The 23,214-nt window shown below is 34.8% G+C and overlaps 1 protein-coding gene and 1 long non-coding RNA gene across 17 annotated transcripts in view; one reads left to right on the top strand and one right to left on the bottom strand.

The window, feature by feature from the left end:
* Positions 1-23,214, bottom strand: part of PCDH9 (protocadherin 9) — an 803,467-nt gene that overhangs the window by 417,309 nt on the left and 362,944 nt on the right. The gene's annotated exons all lie outside the window — the stretch shown is intronic.
* On the top strand, positions 5,574-7,235 carry LOC310892633. The gene is made up of 2 exons (XR_014578277.1): positions 5,574-6,758; positions 6,907-7,235. It is a non-coding gene; the product is annotated as an uncharacterized lncRNA (long non-coding RNA).

The raw sequence follows: 23,214 nt of genomic DNA, 5'->3' as shown, positions 1-23,214 counted from the left end.
GAGGAAATGTTTAAGTAGGTTAGCTAGGGATGCTTGGAGCTAGAAGTATGACTGAATGAATTCATATTCATCAACTACAGGGGTGAGAGGTATTTTCATTCTCTTCCAAGAAAAAATCTCTAGTCTAACTTACAGAAAATATACAAAATAAGTATTTAGATTTGTTGCTAAAGAGTCTTCAGCAACTGTTCAGATTTCGTTTGTTTGGTTGGTTGGTTGGTTTGTTTTGGTTTGGTTTTGGTTTTGGGTGGGTGGGGGAACCAACATTACTTGTCAAAACTAACACTTCAGTGGTTATATGCAGGCCTACAGCAGCATGTAGTACCTGCCACAAACTGCTTACAGCATACATACAGGATTGTGACATTTGCTGAGCATTTACACAGAGGAATAATGGAGCATAAGGTTAGGTTGCTGTCATGCTGAGACCACTGCCCATCATGCTGACCAATACTGTCTCATGGTTCCTTTGCGATCCCCCTTGGCCTGGACATATTTATTATCTCTCATCTCAGACTGTGCAGAGACATTTTAAATGAGTCACAGTAGCAGGTGGCCCTTATTAATGCCTCTTAGGATGTGAAAGCTGCTAGAATGCTTATCAAGAGAGAGGAAACCAGAAGGTGGGACAAGAAATGTCCTGTGTGGAAACACGTGAAAACAATTAAATTTGGAAGTGAAATATGCTTTGGTGTCACTAGAATAAAAAAAATACAGTCCAAGAAAAAGACAACTTTGGATGATAATAGATACACTCTCTGTCAGAAACAGGGCAGGGATTTATAACATTTTATACTGTACTTGTAAAAAGGCAACAAAAATCACAGATTACCTTATTGTATTTAAAATAAATAAATAAATAAATTACTATAAAGAAAGCTAAAAATATGGGGGACAATAGGTCTGGTTGATAACTACAGCTGGAGTGAAATAAATTTAAACACTGATCTTTAACAGAAATTAAAAAAAAAAATAGCAGTGATGTTGAAAAATGCTTTCCAACAGATGCAAACTGGCCATATGTTTTCCAAGACAAGCTTACAATCCAGTAACAAAAGCACCACGGAATAAAAAGGAAGTGCTCTCTTTTCTATTCTAGTTTACTGTGACTATAGCTCAGTAATATCCTCAATAATATCCCTTCATCATCCTTTTATTGAAAGGAAGTTCAGAGAACAGCAACAGATATGCCAGTAAGATAGAGATATATAGGTTACATAGAATTTAAAATAACTAAAACCAAAGAGCTAGAGAAATTATTACAGAAATGCAACATGCTGCAGTAAGTACAGGTAAACATTATTAAAGAAATATCATACTAAGAAATTAATCACTGGCATTAATTTGTTACTGGAACAATTTTGCAAGAATAGTGAAAGAACTTCATTGCCTGGCACAAAACATCAGAACATATTCAGTAAGTGGTAGCAGGAGGGGTGTGAGTGAGTGATACACTTCATTTTTTCCATTCGTAAATTCTTATTTCTTCTGTTGGCCATGCCACCATCCAGTATTAAACACACACACAAATATAAAACCAAAACAAGCAAACAAAAGACAAATAAACAAAACTCCACACCTTACTTGGTTGAACTGGGGCACTCTCAGGGTTTGAACGTTCTATAAAAATGTTAATAGAATCTCGACATTTTTTCCCATTGCCCTAAAAATCAGCTCATAAAGAGAAAAGATATTTACAAATATGAATATGCACATTCACACACATATACCCTTATATATCCATGTAAGTGGAATATCCCAAAAAACATCAGTGGAAAAGATGTTAGATATAATTTTCAGTGGATAGGAATTCATCATAAAACACTTTAAGTACCTCCAAATTCATGGACTGCTTCCAGTAAGCTATTTCCTTTAGGTGATCCAATTAAAAAGAACTCATTTTACTCACTGGCACGTTACTTATACCATCCAGTTTTAATAACAATGTAAGTTTTAAGGACAGTTTTAGTGTATAGAAATAATGGTTGATTAACAATTCTTGTTGCTGTGAGAGTATACATAGGTATACAAAAATTACTTTATATATTTACATATATGTGTGAAGAATTATTTCATATATATTTATATAAATGTCTGCCTTAACACAGAGAAATTCAGTAATAGAAGACAGAAACAACAATATGTAATGCATTTGGTTATACTTATTGAAAGGCCTTACTAAAAAGACTTTTGGCATGTTTGTTGTTTTTTTGTTTTATTACTTATTTATTTGTTTATTTACAAGTACATCACCTTTATACGTACAAGGCAATGCTGCTGTATAGGAGAGGATGAAGTTCAGGGCTCACAGAACACAATTACAGTTCCACAACAGCAACGAGAAAATGAAAGACAACTGAAAGTACAGATAATTTTCATCTTTGAAGGAACTCAACACCAAAACACTTGTCATACACTACAACTCTAACTCTGCTCACTCCTCAAGCTAAGTCACCAGACCTCCTCTGTACAATTTTCTATGCAGTTCTTAAAATAAAACAAACAAGTAAACAAACAAACAAACTGAAAAGTCACACTTACTCTTGAATTAGGGTTATATTGTGCACCAGTTCAGGTTATTACACATTAAAATAATGAAGCTATGTGGTATTTGAAATGCTGTTATTTTTTAGAATGCCTACTAGGAAGTAGGCATTCACATACTTTCAGCACTATATATATATATAAAAGTATATTAAAACAAGAAGTAAAAATGTAAGACTAATCTATCTGAAGTAAATAAATAAATAAAAGTCCTCAACACAACATACCTGGCAAAAGAACTTCAAGGAGACGAACCATAAAAAGACCATAAGGACTTGCAGGATTTCCCTAAAAGCTAAATATAATTTATGGGGAAATTTTCAGCTTCTTAGAGTTCTCAAGTGAAAAAGCCTCAGCTATTAATCCAAACATAGTACTGTGCTATCTAGAATTGTTATTTCAAAGAAATGTCTGAACTGTACTTTTCAAATGAAGTACAAAAGTCCCTTTCACTCTCAAAAATTATGGAAACCTGGACACACACACACACAAATCAAAATTACAATTAATTTTTATCAAAAGAATACTACTTCACTTGCAATGTGTTTAAGAATCTTTAGAGTCCTCTTATGTGTGCTTCTGGTTTGAAATGTCTGAAGTTATTACAGAAAGTTGACTGCAATATTTGTTATTATTGATTATTTCACAAGTTGGAATAGGCACTTAACCTCTGCTTGTGAACAGCTAGATATGTGTGAGATTTGATCCAAACTAACAAAGCAACAGCTTTATTTTATCTTTATACCTATTTCTTAGCTCACAGTTTTCACGATCCCTTTCCAGCTCATGAAACAACTATTTTTTTCTTTATAATCTCCTTCACGGGTTACAGAACGTGAGCAATGGTAAAAACTTTCAGTCATGAATTGGAATTTTATTGTTTAAACAATTATAGTTCTGAAGTATTAAAGCAGAAATAAAACTTGAGCTGTCCTAAATGGAAATCCAGAACTAATTTTAACTTCAGACTGGTCTGCTCCTGCTTAGTTCTCAGTCTTACTCACTTTTCATTCCTATTCCATGTTCATCTTCCAAAAGTGATTGGAGTGTTTTTAGATTATTAGTAAAGTAATTCAAGAAAATCTTATGATGCTGATTAGCTAGAGTAAATTCTGGCTGGTTTCAGTCTAAAAGTTAGTTTTGATCTGGGGTTCCAATCCCAATAAGAAAAAAAAAAAATGTTGGCCTCAGCTCACCTTTAGTTTGAGTTAATATGTTTTCTCAATGTAGAGAGCATTTGCTTGGTTCTTTCTGAGGTTAATACCTCTCTTGCTTTAAATCATTGCTGGAGTAGATGCGCAACATAGTATTCACTTTGCAAGTGAGTCATGCTTTCCTACAAAACTGCGAAAATGTACTGGGAAATGTCCCTTACTCCCCTCCAAACCTACTAACCTTTCACTGGCTACTATGAGCTAACCTATGCATTTCCTGACCTTTAGTCACTTGGGTCTCATATTCTGATCTTAAGCAATGAAATCCAGGATATATTTATTTTACAATCTAAACAATAGTAATGTTGCATATATCATTGCAAGCATAAATGGAAACAAAACTCCACTTATAATATATCCAATTGAAGCATTATCCAGTTTTCCAAAGTCTGTTGTTTTTATTTTTATAAATGCAATGTGTCACATTTGGTTGTAATGTTCACTACTAGCTCTTATTCTGTCATTTAGTTTAAACTAAGAGGTTTATCAAAATGCTGTTGACTCCACATTAATAAACAGTAACCTTTAATGAAAGTGGTTTTAGAGATATAGCTCAGGCTATTCTTGATATAGCTCAAATATAAGTACTGTTACTTTTGTTATTATGTTTACAGTATCAGATGGTTAAGGGAAAAGAAAAAAAAATAGTTAATTCTATTCCTGTTATTGGTAACAGAAGCAAAAACAAACAAACGAACAAAAAACCACTGGAATAGAAAACATATATGTGCAGCCTTAAAAAATACCCAGGTTGGTCCTCCTAGGCTTCCTTGATGGTCCTTAATGACAGGTAAGTGTTTTGATAAGTCAATTCAGTCCCCAGTCACACTGACCGCTGAAACCTGAAACACTTGTGCTTGTGTCTTAGCTATCTCAGTGAAGTACCTCATATTAAGTGACAAGGATTTGAGCCCCAAGTGTCCTCTTTCTGTTCTGTGAGTGGACAAGTTCACAGCTTCTTAAAACTCTATGCATGTGTGTGGATTACTTAGCCATTATACTCACTCAGGAGATAACACTGTAGCTACTTGCAAGAAGAAATAAAAGCATCCCACAGAGAATTCTTCTATGCGCAATGTTATATAAGTCAGTCACTACCGCTTGTAAACCAAGGGAAATGTTTTCTCAATGTTATTAGAAGAGAACACTTTTCATTTTGTTTCATAAGATCAGGCATGATTTTAGAAAGGTTAGCTAGGAAAGGTAAAATGCCTTGATTGTATTCCAAGTCTTACTCTATTGTTTTTTCAATCCATCTGGCTGTCCATCTGAAATAACTTGCACAAACTATGAAGAAAAAAAAAATCACAAAACTAGGGGAATAATCTACATTTAAATACAACTTATCCTTTGCAAGGACTGTCTGGTCACTGCCTTAATTACATAGTTTTGCAACAGGGAGATATTTTAAGATTTAGACAAAGGCTTCTTATACCATCAATGATTAAACCCTTTCTAAGATGTTACCACCACTGATGTTAATACCAGGTCTAATCATGTTATTAACTGTATCATAATCTTGACCAAGTCAGTCTGGAAAAGACTTGTGTTTTTAAGATGTACCATTATAAATGTTAACTGCGCACATGAGTCACCTCCCTTAAAAATATATGATTTTACTAGGCTTGCTTTCACAAGCATGGATAAAGACAAGGAGATTTCTTTTGTTTTTAAGACACATGGCAGAGAGTGGCTTCTTCTTTGACTATTAGATTAATAAATATCTGTTTAACAGCACAAAGTGTAAAATAGAAAAACATTCCCCTACCTCTGCCCCCCCCCCCCCCCCCCCCCCCCCCCGGCAATACACCAACAAAACCCCGTGCATTGTTCAAACCATTATCCTTCTGTAAAAGATAATCATTAAGAGGGTTGCAATTAGGTGTTAAATCCCAGTCAGGTTAGCAAATGTAAATTATGTAATTTTCCCTATTTATACAGTCAGAGTACTACTGCTCCCTCTCCCTCTCTTTCTGTCTCTATCCCTCTCTTTCTCCCTCTATTTCTCAGCTGTTGTTGCGGGCACTTTTACTGTCCTTAAATGAGACTGAGGGATTCTATAACTTCCTAAATAAATGATCAGGCAGTATGAATGCCAGTTTGCGTCCTGGTTAATATATGGCTCTACAGAGCAGACACAAAACTTGGCAATTAAAAATACTCATTGACTATTACAGAAACTGCAATCACTTCAACATTTCTTTTAGCAATGGAGTGAAAAATGACTTACAGGGATCAGAGGCTTTCATTCATTGCATAGACAGAAATAACTATCTAAAACAGAAAAAAAGAAAATCTAAACTCACATCTTTCTGGTGAAATGGTGATTTGTTAGTCTGAGAATTCAACAGGACAGAATTCTAAATTCATGCTGCAAATGCATTAGAAAATGTACACTGGCTTTATTTCATCATCACTCTAAAGCCTTTGTTCATGCCACGAAAGGTCCATTTGTTACTCCAAGGAAGTCTCACAGAAAGGTTCTCTCAAAACTTTCCGAATAATTAAGGTAGTTATGCGCAGCAGGATTTTTACTGCAGACATATATTAGGTACAGGTGTCCAGATGCTGGCAGTGGGGTTCCGCAGGTCTCCTCAGTGAGGAGAGGCCGGGGCTGCCCCATGACAGACACAGCTGGTTCCAGCCAGCTCCAACGGCCCCACCACAGGGCTCACCTGGGCACAGCAGCCAAGTTGGTGGCACCTCAAGGAAAGCCTATGTAGGAAAGAGCAAAACACTGCGTGGCAGTGTGAGCATTGAGGGAAAAAAGTGCAAGAAATAGCCCTGTGTACAGCAAAGTCAGAGAAGGAGTGGAAGAGGTGCTCCATGCACTGGAGCAGTGATTCCTCTGCAGCTGGTGGAGGAGACCATGGTGGAGCAGATTTATCCTGAAGGCCTACAAGACATGGGAAGGAGTTCATGCTGGAATAAAGAAGTGAAAAGGGGAAGGAGTGGCAGAGAGGAACTGACTGCATCATCCATTCCCCATTGCTTTTGAGAGTGAGGTTTGAGGAAACAGGAGCGAAGGAGTGAAGCTGAGCAGGGAAACGGGGGAGGAAGGGTGTTGTATTAAAATTTATCATTGTTTCTCAATAACTGAATCTACTTTAATTGCCAATAATTTATTTATCTATTTATTTTCCTCAAGTCCCTGTGACAGATGCTGATGAGGAATCTTCCAGTCTTTATCCTGAACCAGAGCTTTATCAGCTTACTTTCTTATCCTGTTGCACTGAGGAAGAGGAGTGAGTGAGTGGCTGGGCAGGAGTTTGTCCGCTAGCCAAGGCTAATCCACCACAAGAAGGAAATTAAATAAAGGTTTATGACTCATATTGTGTTATCGTAATTGTAAAATGAAACGTGGTTTACCCCTTTGGCAGAGTCTTTAATTTTCTTGTACGTCCCACTTTTGCTAAATACCATCAGTATATTTTATAATCAGTAATGCTTTTTTTGCTTTGTTTTTTTTTTTTTTTTAGCAATAAAATACACCTAAACCTATGTGAATGCAGATGACTGAACAAGAAATTAATTCCAGAAGGCTTAAGTATCGTACTTTCATTGTTTTCACAAATCAGCTGTATGAGTACTGTACATAATAGAAACAAGATGAGACCTGTGTACCCAAAAGCCGTTTCTTTTTACCAGCTATAGGAGGTAGCCTAATAAACGCATAAAAAAACATAAACTTGTGTTGTTTTTAATTATTAATTAGTGTGCAACAGGATATTACCTCTATGGAGTTTGTGTCTCAATGATTTTCTTCATCATTAAACCTGTGTTTTTTCAAGTTTTCCTCAGTGAAAGCTATGAATGCTTTCTATAGTGTTAAATGTTTTTTGTCATGGCAGTATGAAAGTTCTATATGACAAAGGTAGTAGAATCCATTATTTATGCTTTCTAATAGGCAAAACTGATATGAAAGATCTGAAGAGACTTCTGTGATCAAACAAATCAGAAAACAGATATTCCCAATGTAAGAATATAATTTCCAGAAATACTAGGTATAGATACAACAGCAACAGGGAAACACAAGGAAAGAGATATCAAAATTACCTCTGAACATGGTGGAGAACTTCTTAGAGATAGATTAGAAAGGAAAGAAAAATACTTGACGTTTTCTCCATTAGACATTCTTAAATACATTCTTAAATCCTGTAACCCACCTGCAAAATAATACTGAATTCCCATACCTATTTAACTCATGATAAATGTCTTAAGTATGAGACACTATATAAACAGCAAGGGTTGTATAAATATATTGCCAAGGAAGCATCTCAGGCTTACTGATCTAATATTAGTCAAAGTCTGTTTAGAGGCATCTTTTTTATCCACTACAAAGACTTCCTCCAAGAATTCTCACTACTCTAAAACACACCTATTTTTGCAGGGTATTAATCACTTGATGTCAATTTCTTTCCACTGACCATAGGAGGAGCTACATTTCCAGTTTACAATTTGGCAACAATTAGACAACTGAGCAGATTGAGATAATTCCTTCTCAAGCTAATCAGAGGCAACCAATTTCTGGAAAAATAGTATCTTCTCTTTGCCAAAGCGAAGCTAATGCAAAGTCAGCTTTGTAAAGTATATTGTAATGTATAAAATGTAAATTTCCTTGCTTTGATTTAACTATGTCTTCTTTATCTTTAATAACTTTGATTTAAATCCCATCACAAAACTGGTTCCACAGCCCTCCAAAGGAAAAACACAGACTAAGCACCAACACAAAGTTCGGAAGGTTTACCAGGATTTTAAAAGCCAATCTTTGTAGAAAGTTGTTAGCCTACAGGCATCACTACAAACACTAAAACAAGCTGATTTGTAGGTTACCTTATTGCACTTCCACTATTTATTTATTTTTTTAGTGTTTTGGTTTTTTTTTGGCTTGCCTTTGGAGGGGATATTCTGGTTAATGGGTAGATTTTGAGACTCCAGGTTAAATTCATTCATTACTTCAAACAGTTTAACTCTAGAGGGAATGCATTTCAACCACAGAGTGGTGTAAGTGGTGAATGGATGACATCTATTCATTAATTTTGTTGCGGAGTAGAAATAAAACTATTTTTAAATGTACAGCATGAACACCGAACTTTTAAATCAGAACTCAGAAAAAGATCTCCCATTTAACAGACCACAGCATATTATCTCATTTCATAGCAGTAAAGAATAATTTCACAGTCCACCAAAGCAATGAGCAACTGCAGTGAAAATGTGAAAATTAGCAATAAAACACCAGGGTGTTTAGCTATAGTGTAAAACATCCTAACAAAATTTTCACCTTGCATCTTTGACCACCCAGGAAGTAGCTTTAATTAATACAAATTGAAGCCTCATGTAATGGGGGAAAAAACTGTATATTTTGGAAAAGATACTACACTGTGAAAATTTTCATCCTGTTTATATTGCAGTTTTTAATCATATGTGACTATGAGAAAAATTGTTTATACAACAGTAGCCTGGAAAAAAATAATAATAATAATTGGAAAGCATTTACAATTAGAAGAGGTGTTTTGTTTGTTTGTTTGTTTGTTTTTTACTTATTAAATTCTGACACGTATGTCGCAAAAGTCAATCTTCTTGATTCTTGAAAGTAGCCTTCTTAAGAAGTGAACTGTATGAAAGACTTGATCCTCTGCGGTCTTCTACCTTGAGTAATCATTTAGACTCTTGCAAAGGCAATGTAAATCACTGCTAAGTCAGATTATCCACTCAAATAAGACAGCAGTCAAGTAAGACAGCAACTGTTATCATAGTTCCTGTGAAGTCAATAGGACTGTGACAATTCATGTGAGTAGATCTGCTCCTGAGACTACTTCAGCCACTTTGCACAAGTGTAAACAACTTCACAGAGCAGAGAAGACTCTGATGGCAAACAGGCAGATTGTGACTGGCAGTACCAGAAATACACAGGAAGGCTGCTCAGTTAGAGCACTTCAACACATCTGACTATAGGATGATTTTGCAGAAGGGGGAATTCATATTTGTTCATTCTGTGTCAAGTGCTAATGTCAACATCTGCCCATCGTGATACACCCTATTTCTAGAATCTACAGCTTTCTGCTATCTTCATGAGAGTTACCACAAGGGTGAATGGAAAAATGGAAAAGGTTTAGTTCTGAATGATTTTTTTTTTAAATGCAAAACTGAATCTTTCCAAAGAACCAATGAATAACTTATTAGTTATTTTCATTCATATGTCTCTGGATTGTGTATAAAATATATTAAACAATCACGTTTAATACAAAACAGGCTGAAATCTAGTTCATTAATGATACAGGCCTTTTGATAGCAGGAGATTATATTTGTCTTTTCAGAAGCAAGAAAAAAGTATGAGTCCCTTTATTTATTTGCTTTTCAAACTGATATATAAATAATGCAATGGTCATAAGACTTTGTTCCACAATACATTTGAACAACATGAAGTTTTATAAACTGTTCCTAAGTAAACTTACTGTTAACTGTGCATTATATGCATTATACTAAGCCAGGTCTTTTACATATATATATATATATTTTTGTCATATTTTATTTGTCATGTCATATGATCTGCTCTTTTTTCTCCTTTGAGTTTTCTCTTAAGTTGACAAGTTTTTAACACTTAAATAAATAAATAAATAAATAATGGCAAAATAAACACATGTAGTAAAGACAGCTATAGATAGTGTCGGGATCAATATGAACATTATAGTTTGCTTTCACAGTCTTTTTAACTCAAAGGAAACCCTTTCCTGTCATACAGAAAATCATTGAGCTTCTACTCCACCAACATCTTCTCATTAAGAAATTGTCACACAATGTAATGAGAAGACTCTCCTCAGAACTTCAAAGGGAAATTGTACAGCATCATGCTATCATGCTGATACATCTTAAGACAAAGTTTTTCATTTTGAAAACATAATGAGGCTTTAAATATCATTATGATGAAGATGCAAGGGGAAAAATACAATGGAAGAGAAGCTTTTATACACTTCTTAATCGGGAAATTTAATAAAGTTGTGTGGGTTGGGTTTTTTTGTTTGTTTGTTGGTTGGTTTTATTTTGAATCCTCCTTAAAACACTATTTGCTATGCTATCTCAAACCACCTCCTGTCTTTTAAGCTATTTTCAGTCCAAAGTAGTGTATTTTCCTAAAAAGTGTTGTGAAAGAACTTCTCAAATATCTAGCAGTAGAGGCATCAGCATTATCCAGTTTGTCCCTGGTCTCTGGAATAAGCACATTTCTATCTGTTTTTTATGGCCTCAGTAATGAATTTCCTAACAGCTTTTAAAAAGCTACATTTCTATTTTCCATACTTCTTTGATCCTAAAAAGATGTGGAAGCCGACTACTTCGGCAAAGAAAATCATTACGTTTAAAATGGAGTACCTATTTAAATTACGTAGAATACAAGGCTTACACAGTTCACTTTGATCAAATACAAAAGCTGAAAACTTTCCAGTATTCTCTAGCCCTACAATAATTTTGTATGTGTGTGTTTATTTGTGTTTATTTTACCTTTTTTTTTTTTCCCCATAAGTAACAGTTCTAAACATAATTTGAATTTTTAGGATGCCACAGAGGAGCTAACAGACAACACAACTAAACACTCAGGGAAACAACAACAACAAAAAAGCAACCACAAAATAAAATAAAACTAGATAGGTAGAGGTAGATAGCTTTTTTCATAATAGGAAATTTTGTTGGCTGGTAAAAGACAATAATAAATTACATGAAATATGTAATAGAGATTTTATTTTCCATGCTTTTGAGACATCTATGTACCAAATTCAGAAATGTAATCTATCAGGAATATAACCTGAAAATTGAAAACAGGTGTGATGAGAAGTACAGATCCCTTTTAAAAGAAGTCAACCACCTAATCCTGCTCTGTCAACAGCTGATAGGTTCATGCCAACTTCCATGCATTTCCAAGACTCAATTTTGTTTATTTTGCAATGATCTATATCAAGCAGTCAAGCTATTTTAAGATATACTTTAGGATGGAAAAGCCTCAGATCTTATAGATGGACTGTCAGCTTGAGACTGAGGACAAATACTGTATGTGGGCTCATTCTAGAAAAATAAAGAGATTAGCATTCAAAGTAAGAGAACTGAGAGAAGACATCTCTGTTACTGTGTTTTCTTCATGCTTGCAGATTTAAACTAAATATCGTAACTTATCTGGAGTGTTCATTAGGCTGTAAAGTAAAAGAAATTATGAAAGAAGAGCATTGTTAAAATTAGGACAAAGGGCTGCTATGTCAATGTTTATTACTATTACTATTACTATTACTATTACTATTACTATTACTATTACTATTACTATTATTATTATTATTATTAACAACTTCTTGTATTCTATATAAGACTACATAGTCCCTACCACAGAGCACCCTTGATGAAAGTACTTTGTTGATTAATAAGAATCTATTCCTCACTTACATCACCAAAACTGTCATCTCATCAGCTGAAAAGAATAAGATACTGTAATTGCACTAGATGGATTTGTGTCTTATAGAAGCAAAAGTTGTTTTTATTTCAGGAATCCTCTGTAGTCTGAATCATCAATGATTTTCATGTTTATATATATTCCTTTTTTTTTTTGTTTACATTCTTTAGTAGACTCATAATCCTGACAGTTTGTGTCCAAGTTCACAACTGGCGTGTAGGAAAAAATCTCTAATATTTTTGATGCAGACAAGAAATTGCACTTATAATTTTCAAGTGTACTGCTGTAAAGGACAGAAATGGCTCACTAAGTATCCTTAGCCTCTAAAAACAACAACAAAAAATATCTTCCAGAGTGATATAGCAAAGGCATTGAGTTGTCTTAAAATGTTCAGAAAATAGTTTAAATTTGGTATGTGGGGTGCAGGAGAAGCTCGCTGTCATTCTCACCTTCAGTTGATTTGGGATTAAGAAAGAGTTTTGGAGGGGCTTTAATACCTGTGAGTGCATTGCCAAATACTAATGATAAACATATTACAAGTGACTGTTGGTTTCTGTAATTATGAATTTATATTCTACCTCAATCGTGGATAATATTTTATAATATTTTGATGGAGTAAAGTTACTTCTCACTTTCAGGAACAAAGTAGTGCAAGAGATTTTAATTACAGGGACAATATCCATATAAATTACAAAAAACACACCTTTGATTTTTTTCTGTATTTTTAACTTTCCGGAGGCATGATTCTGAATCTCATACATAACAAAAGCCACAATATGCTTCGTAAAGATCAGTCAGTAGAAAGGTGAACACTGCTGTGCAGTAAAGCTACTGCTAACTTTATACTGGTAAGCGTGTCATAACAATACTGTATCAAAGGCATGACTTTTATTTTGATTCACTCAGCTTTGACTAGTACACTACATTGATTAATTTTAGCTATTCATAACTCTGATTAAACTCCTCAAAATGTCTACAACAGAATAAGAATGTTCAAAGTTTGCTCCACTTACTCTTCCTGCCCTAGACAGTTCCTCCCTTGAGAGAACAATATTAAGAAATCTGTATCCGGAATATTGAACTATAAGAAATGGTACTGTGATATCATTTTTAAAAATTTCAAACTTTTTTTTTTTCTTAATGTGTTTTATTTTCCCAGCAAAACTTTTAATGTTATATCATCAAGTACTCAAATTCTTCCAATGCTCAACTTCTATTTGGGCTCATGAATTTGTTTCTTTAAAAATAATGGAAGTTCCTAACATTCTTTTCTCCCGTTGTTTCAAATACTTTGAGAAGTCCTCTGCCTTAGTTCCTGATCATCTGCAGAAAAGATTTTGTATCCTATTTACAAATATTTGTTTTCATATCTAGTCTCTTCTGATTCCCCATATACTACTAAATGAATTAATTTGTATTCAGTCTTTATTCCATCATATATTGAACAGACACTACCATATATGTCTTAATTAGCTCAATATTAATTTATCGGCATTTGTTTCTGTAGGCTATCAGATTTTCTTTTTCCATCAGCATGCTTTTTATATTATATATATATTATACTATATTATATATATATTTATATATATATTTTATATAAAACTTCAATAGAATTATTCAGGAATTAGACATAGACCTTTAACTTAATAATCTATTAGTCTGACTGTCAATACTAGCAAGGTAGGAATGATGTGAAATAGGATGAATGTCTTTGTGGAAGCATAATTTCCTTATTGTTTCAAAAATACTATTAGCTGAAAACAGAGGCAGATTTTATTTTATTTTTATTTTATTTTATAGAAAAAAAAAAGGCAAAGTAAATGTAAAGATTATGGATTGCAAATTGTTTAGAGAAACTTTCCTTCCTTCCTACGATAAAATCAAAGAGGATGAGGTGGGGTTCTGCAAAAAGACCACAGTGTCCAAAAAAGGTTGCTTGTCTTTCCATCCCTTTAAAAATGCCCTTCCCTTCCACCCTGCCCCCCCCCCAAAAAAAAAAAAAAAAAAAGATAAAAGAAGATAAAAAGGATGCCTGTAAAAATCCAGTTCTGTGGTATTAAAAATGAATATTCAGAGTCTGCTGAGTGCAAAAATAAATCACTCAATAAGGTTAAAGAACATTGAATTCTGGGAAACTGATAGAATATAAGCTAAAGCACAGATAATCATTAGGCAATGAGAAAGATCTGGCAAGATTTCTGTAACAAAATTAATGCTGATAACTGCATCATCAGTTTAGAAGTACAAGTGGGATTCAGGATAAAAAAAGAACTATGTCCTGCTTCAGTACTGACAGAATATAATACTGTATGTTGAAAAGGACACTATTAATAGGCCAGTCGTTTCTGCAAGTTGGAGAAATAGTTTAATTTATATAAGATATACGACTATTCAATTCAGAGGATAAAATTTTGTACCCTATAAAAACATTAGAGGAATCATTCTGAAATATTTGTAAAATTAAGCCTTAAGGCTAGGGATATGGTTTCTTAAAACAACAAACTAAAACTGCATGACTTGGTCCAAATTATATTTTCTGATTATCTTTTATCTTTCCACCTACTGAGGTGTCACTCCATGCTTTCACATAATCTCATTATTTTTGTAGCGGGTTTGTTTTCTGTGATCTCTCAGCCACTTGGGACAGTTTTCCTCTGTGTCTTGAAAAGTCTCCTCTATCTGCTTTCTTGCTGTTCAGACTCTCTGAAAAAAATATCTACTACATTTAGAGTACTCGATTTTTTCCAGCCTCTGCAATTGTGCAACTTTATACCTGTGTCAATTAACTGAATGAAATAGGTACTTACATTATTTACTAATCACTTATAAACTTCCGTGCAATGATGGAGCAATTTCACATCTTGATTTAAACCCCTAGAATAGCTGTCTTAAACCAAATAAAAACAGACATGCAACACTAATATACAATAGTATTTCACTAGGAAAATGCTGACATCAGCAAAACGAGTAAAAAACATTAAACAGTGCTAAAAATCACTAAGTTATCAGTTCCAAAACCTATCAGACCACTGTCAGTCCATTGTCAAAACAGTATTTACAGTCCTTCCTCTGTTTTGAGCCCTTTAGCCTCCCTGTATCCTTCTCAGTTTCTAAGAACTCTCTCCAAGGCTCCTTGTTTATGATAATTCTTCCTGATTCAGTGGTAGCCTGGTTCTAATCCACACTACATATAAACCATAACCCTTCACACAACATTTTTGCTAGGAATCATTTTAGGAACAGGAAAGAGAAAAGCAACAATCCTTCTGCTGCTTCATGTTGCTCATCCTTAAAGTACCATATCTTTCAACTGTTTAGATCCAACTGAACTGTCCACACTTAAGTCTTTCTCTGTCCACAAGGAGCTTCCAGGGAATTCTGCTGCAAAGCATCATTAAATTTGTTCTATTTTTCCAAAATATCAAGAAAACTTCAGTCACATCTTCATTTTCATAGCTAATCACCTCAAATGTCCAAACATTATTTTCGTGTATATTTCATTATCATGTACATTTTCATGCACCCAGAGGAAAAAATAAAAATACAAGAAATCAGCTTGTAACTTATTTCCTCTAACTATAAGAAAATGCTGTGAGGAAATAATAATAGAAAGCATAGTATAGCTACCTGCTTCTGAGAATTATTTAAAAAATGAAAATTTCACTATGACAGAAAACAACAACTTAGTCTATTCACTTCCCCAAAATCATTTTAAAGAGTAATAATTCTGACCAGTCTTCCATTTGCAAATGGCATGAGGTGACAATAGACAAATATATTGATTTTTTTTTCTTTGTAAAAGCACCAAAGAAAACATTTTTCTCCCTCTTGAAAATAATAATAAAAAAAAAATCCCTGTATCTTACACTTAATTCAGAAGACTGAAAGCAATCGTGAATAGACCCAGAGTGAGTACTCATGAAAGAAAAGGGCTATTAGAGTTCAAAAGATCACATTTTCTATCCATTTTCCACAGTACAGAAATAACTACACTTGATTCTGTCCTAGCTGATAATCAGTCTAATTTCAAAAACTTGCATCAGTGAACTTTTCAAAACTTTATTCAACACATCTAACCCAGTGCTTAGGTATCCTTACTGTTTCAAGATATTTCCTAATGTCTAATTTAAATCTTGCTTTCTGATTTAAGTCCTTATTTGTTATGACCTCAGAAGTTTTGTATTGTATAGATTATCAACCACAGTTCTTTATATCTTTCCCTACAAATTTTCTTCAGATAACAGACTTAGAATGCCAGTATGGACAGAGGCACATCAGGAGTTAAAAGCATGTTTGGCTAGAGCATTTTGTTCCTTTTTTTTTTTTTTTTTTCCCTACCCCCACATCTGGAAGAAAACTGCAAACCCATTGTCTTGCTTAAAATACAGTGAACATAAATACCTATATTATTTTCTTATTTCTGTTTTCTGTATGTAGCTATAGATTATTTACAGCATATTTTTGGCATTCTCATTATCTCTAGTTGTATACTGTGACAGAAGGAATCCTGTTCACAGTCCCCATGTTGCCCTTCTGTTGAACCTATACATACCTCACTTAGCCTTTCAATTTAATCCTGTACTAATGTTTCCTTTCCAATTCTCATTTTAAATGAGCATGGGAAAAGTTGTTTCTGAAACAGCGATTTAGCTCATTTGCTGGGCCTAGAGGAATATAACTAACCGATTTATTGCCCAATGGATATTGTAATTGTTGCAAAACATGATGTATTCCCAGAACAGTAATAACAGAATGGCATTTTGAAAATATGCCTCCCAGCATTCCATTGAAATTAATGAAGCATCATTAAATAGTTGCAGTTCTTAAGCACGTTGTATGTTTGCACACATGTTGTATGTATGCACACAAAGTATTATTGACAAACTTCTAGATGTCAGGAGGTAATATTTGTCAAGTCAATGCTAAATAAAGTAATAGCTTCAGAAGAGGTATTTTAACAATATTTGAAGCTTCATCTCTTTAACATGCACATTAAGAATATGTAACGGAGAATGAGAAATGGCTGAGTTGACTACAAGCATGAAAGTAATTTTTAAGTCACCATACAACAATTAAAAATTATCAGGAAGAATACCCAAAGCAGTAGGACAACGTTCACAACTAAGACTACTGCTTACAAAAGACTTCCTTAATAAGAAACAAACAAAACAGAAAAATAAATACTAGCCCTTCCCTAATAACTGTATATGAGACTATTTGGGAATATATATACTCAATTAGAAACAGAATGTTCCTGCTCTAATTTGAAATTTCCCAAATAAAATTAGAAGATAGGACACTTTTCGAGATCAGGTAGCAAGCATTTTCAGTTTTCTTTAAAATTCAGACGTGGTGCTGTTGACACACTGGAAGGAAGGGTTGCCATTCTGAGGGACCTTGATAAGCTTGAGAAGTGGACCTGTGCGAACCTTTTGAAGTCCAGCAGGGCAAAGTCCCAGGTCCTGCACTTGGGTCAGGGCAATCCCAAGCAAAAGTACAGGCTGTGTGGAGAACGGATTGAGAACAGCCCTGAGGAGAAGGACCTGGGGGTTGGTTAATGAGCAGCTCAACATGAGCTGGCATTGTGTGCTTGCAGCCCAGAAAGCCAACCATGTCCTGGGCTGCATTAAAAGCAGCATAGCCAGCAGGTTGAGGGAGGTGATTCTCCCCCTCCACTCTGCTCTTGTGAGACCCCCACCTGGAGTACTGTGTTCAGCTCTAGGATCCCCATAAGGACATAGAGCTATTAGAATGAGTCCAGAGGAGGGCCACAACAACAATCAAAGGACTGGAGCATGTCTCTTATGAAGACAAGCTGAGGGAGTTGGGATTGTTCAGCCTGGAGAAGAGGGAGCTCCAGGGAGACCTTATAGTGGCCTTCCAGTACCTAAAAGGTACAATAAAGCAGAAGAGGAGCTCTTTATCAGGAGTGTAGTGATAGGACAAGGAGTAATGGCTTTAAACTAAAAGAGGCTAGAATTAGATTAGATATAAGGAAGAAATTCACTCAGAGGGTGGTGAGGCACTGGAACACGTTGCCAGAGAAGCTGTGGATGCCCCATCCCTGGAAGTGTTCAAGGCCAGACTGGCTGGGGCTTTGAGCAACCTGGTTTAGTGGAAGGTGTCCCTGCCCACGGCAGGGGGGTTGTAATTAGATGATGTTTAAGGTCCCCTCCAACCCAAACCATTCTCTGATTCTATGATTCTGTGATTTAGATTTTTCATTAAACAATGGGTGTTAGAGATACTGAATAGCTCCTACTGGAATATAATTTTGAAACTTAGGGCACAAGAAATACATTTTCAAAAGCTAGTAAAACTAAACCAGTTGAAAACTACACTCAGGTTTGGGATTCTAATTTTCTACCATATGTTAAATGATAATCTTGTAAAATAATGTTAGATGAGGACTCAATTCATACTTCAGCCAAAGCTCATCAGCTGTCCAAAATGCCATGTACTGTTCTATAATCTGGCTTGATTATGATCAAGTCAGCAGAGTCTTCAAGGAAAATCAGAAACAGGGAGATTCGTGTCATTGTCAACTCAGTCATGCATTATGACAATTTAGGAAACTAAGATTCAAGGTTTCCTTTAAAAGGAATATCTAGCTTCCTAATCATGAAAATGCTATCCTAGACATGTAATTTTGGTTTTGCCATCTAAATTAAGCACTTCTAAGCAGAGTTTAAAATATTCACATTACAGCACAGGTTTTATGAAAATACCTGGTTTATCTCATGTGACACACATTTGCCCTTATAACATGAAAAGCTTTCTTTAAGTGGTCCATTTTTGGTATTGGTTGCTGATGCTCTGGATTTTGCTAGTAATGCAAAAAAATAATTACTCTTTATGATCTTCATTTTCTGAAACAGTTTATTTAAGCAGTGCATGGAAGGAGCATCCTCAAGCTTTCATGTTAATAGGCCAACATTCTATTATTGTCATGTTTTTGTTTATAAGGTATTTACTAGTCTCCATCTGGCTGGTGTTCTAAGCAATAGTGAAAGTATTATTAGTCTATCTCTACTCATGCTAGACAAATGGCTTGGAATTTATTGATTAAGACTTTCTTTGTTTCATATAATGATCTGTCAATCAAAATTCAGGCAGAAAAATATATATTGGAGGCAAAACATATATACATAAAACTTTAGATACACATTGCTAAATATTTTCACTCACTTTTCTAATTGGGAATATTTATGATAGCCAGGTTTAACTTACTCTTACTCTTTTAAGAATGTCATTAAAGCAATATTTTGATTTCTATAATGCTTTCCCAATCCTACTTGTCTGCATAAACTGTTCATTGTCACTCTAACAAATGAAAAAAAAAAAAATCAGCCTACATGTAACTGTTTAAGCAGGCATCATCCACCTGAAAGAGTCAAAATTTCATGGATTCTGTACTGATCAGGTCACCAATAACATGTGATTGACTCCATGAATTGAAATGTTAAATGAGAAGTATAAATATCTGGGCAAACCAAGTATGCCATTTGCTACACATTATCAAAAAAGGAAGGCAGAACAATGTGTTGCACCTAACCTGAGTATGCAAACAAATCCTGTGAGAATGCAAACAAAATCATCACCTTAGCAATATACTCTACTTAGATAAAAGCAGAGATGTCAGCTATATGATAACTTCAATTGACAGCACCTTTTTTTTCTTTCCTTTTTTTTTTTAAATAAGGAAAACAACAATAACAAACAAACAAACAAATAAATAAAGCCTTATTGCTTCTAATTATTTAGGAACCAAAGGGTTCCAAGTCTTGCTACTACACAAAATCATGTCATAATAGCAATAAAATATAACAATTTAGAGACCCATCATTTTGAGATATATATTTTTATAAATTTTCATAATAACTATTATTTTACTTTAACTCAGTGTTTCATGACAACAGAAAAAAAGCAAAATAAAACCACATAATGTCTTCATAGTTTCTTGTGCAAGGCATGCTCATTATAATGGTGGGTATGAGTCCAAAATGCCACTTGGAAATTGAGTGGTTATGAGACAAGTTGTCACACCTCGGAAATGTAAAGCTTGATGATCTTTATTTAATAAAATTCTACAAATAATACAAGATTAAGTTCTTCAGAAATATTGTCCTGAGAATATACAAAGGGAACTTAATACTGAAAACCTGTATCTTAAAAAGTTAACCCTGGGGCAGGGGGAGAGGGGGCAGGTGTCTTTCCACAAGCAATATCAACCTTTCGTGAGCATGGTAAGGTTTCTAATTATCTCAAACAAGAAGAGTGCTATTGTTCAGCTACAGATTCTGCCATTTATTTCATCTAGAAGATGCTCATATACCAGTGTGGTAGACAGGAGTCTACAGTAAATACATTAGGTTAGATTTAATGTTTGCCTTGCAAATTAGAAGTCTAAGTCTTTGTGAAAAGGAAAGGAACTTGGTCCCTTAATATTCCTATCATCAAGTGGTTATTCACTGTGTGGCAGACAGCAAAAGAAAGTAACAAGCCATCATCTTCACTGGGGGCCAAAGCAAGAAAAAATAATAATAATATTCTGATAAAAACAGCAGGGAAAATGTAATTTTGAGATGCAAGCATAATATGAAAATCCTTGATTTTTATCATACATAATATCAGTTTAGAGAGCTGTTCAGAAATGGTATAAAGGAGTTTGCACTGTTTAGTTTACTCTTGAGTCTCACTAGTTTGGATACCTCCTGCCTCATTTGCAAGGTGAAAAAAATAGCACTGAACTTTGACCAGGACCAACCCATTTACCTGGTAAAATCTTAACTGACTGAAAACATAAGGGTCTTCAAGTCTAATTTGACTTTAGAATTCAGACAAGCAAGAATAACATGTGTCCAGCACCTCAGCACAATGATAGCAGTTTCCTATGTTGAATTAATAGCAGTGAAATATGCCTGATTTCAGCAACTGTTGGAAGCAGCAGGGTTGCTTCAGTCAGAATAAAGAAAGACTTCCACCTCCCCAGATAAATGCATTCAAATCAAACAGTGAATGCCAACAGTCAGCAGTACCCTGCTCTTCTGTTAACAGTGATTAATCACACTGCTGATTGGTTCTCAACTATATTCACTTCTGTGCTCACAGTGGACAAGATCACTGAGCTGCACGTGAAAAGCTGCAGGAGGAAAGGACAGCAATCCCTGAAGAGTTATTAAAGACAGTATGAGGACTTTTCAGCACTTTACATAAGCTTAACTGAGGTCAGGTGTCACTGACTCACCACTGTCTCCCTGAGATCGATACTATTTTGCACCCCACTACTGACAATACTGTCCAAGTAGCAAAATTCAGTTTTATTGGTGGAACATTTGTAGGAATTATAGCATGGGGAAAAAAGAAGACAATCAACTGCATATACTTAATAAGTGGTCTGCAAGTGCAGTAATAAATGAATATGGGAAAATTGATAGGAAATGGATACATAGTTACACAGTGGCACTAACAATAATTTGTCACAGGCACATTATTATTTAACCCTTCTTCCACTGCCTGTTATTTTAGCCTTCCACAAGTTATACATCTAATCTAGTCATCCAATTCACCTCTAAAGATAAAAAAGAAAGATCCTCCAAAGAATAATTCCCACAACAAAAATTAGATGTCCTGGACAGTATGATTCACTCTCTTGGACTGATTTTTTTTCCACACTGGCCATAAAAATGACCTGGGATTATGAGTTTTGACCTAGCACCTAACTTTTAGATGGGTAACTTTTGTGAGAGAAAACAGGTTTGTCCAAAAACAAATTCTGCTTTTACTCACTAGATTCTTTCATCCTGTTAATGAATCTATTTCTATCTCTGATTCTTTGTCTACAGGCTTTGGTCAGATTGTTGAAAGTATTTGGAATACGTTTGGACATTACAACAAACTGATCACATCTCTCCAGTGTAGCACTGTCCTTAAAGAGACCTTCTAGTATCACTGGTATCTGATCTCTGCTGGGTTTGTATAGAGCACTGAAAAGGACTTGTATTGATTGAAATAATTTACTATTCAGTGTTCTTACAAATCACCTTCTTCCCCTCTGTTTCTGCTCTTTGATCTGACACTTCTATTGGTAACTCTTAAATTTGGATCTATTTGAGCTCATCCACTGCTGCAAGAAAAATGGTTTTTATAAAATGAAAACTCAGACTACGTACAAAGTGCTGTGGAGGTCACCTCATTAAAGTTTTGCTGTAGGTTACTGAACAGTAGCAAAACAGACAGTTTTAAAGGCATCTGTTACTTAGCCACACATCCTTGTGGATTTTGGTATCTGTAACTCCTGACAGCTGCTTAAGTCATTACCATATCCTCATCAATGTAATCAGTACCCTAAGGCTGCCCTACCTCTCAAATTCACAATCTGCAATGCTGCTCACTTCAGTGCTTTGGGGCATATTAGCAACTCAAGCTTTTTCTGCTTTGATGTGCATGTTCTGTACCACTGACCCCAAAATATGCAGGTCTAATGAATTGGCTTTAATAGTTTTCTTACCCACTTAAATGTTTTTTGTTTTAATTGGCTATACTACCATGTGTCCTGAACTACACTGAAAAGTTCAGAGCATAGATGCTAATGGTGCCTTTCTAATTACTGCATAATAAACAAAGGTCTGTCAGAGCAATTTCAGAGGTTAGATTTCACAATTAGTAACCCCTTTAATAAAAATCAACTAAAAATTTCACACACAATGAAAGTAATCTACACCAAAAAATATTTTTAAATATCTTTTTTTTTTTCTGAAGCATTTATATAAATTCTTTTAGCCACAATAAAATTATTGTTTTCTACATTCCCTTTTAATCTACCTGCCAACAGCTGCAACCTCAACTTTATCATAATGTCCCTCAAGTGTACTTAACTTTCATGGATCACCGGTGTGGCCTGAACTTGATTTCTCTTTTCATTTACTTGAAGGAGCACTGATAAGTGAGGGACAGGGTCATGCCATCTACTGGCAAGTTTTACATTCTGGCTTGAATGGATCAGAATCCAATGATTTGTCTTAG

Source organism: Anser anser (assembly GCF_964211835.1).
Source record: "Anser anser genome assembly, chromosome: 1".
NCBI lineage: Eukaryota > Metazoa > Chordata > Aves > Anseriformes > Anatidae > Anser > Anser anser.
Note: the sequence above shows the minus strand (reverse complement) of the source record. Positions and strands in the feature narration are given on the sequence as shown.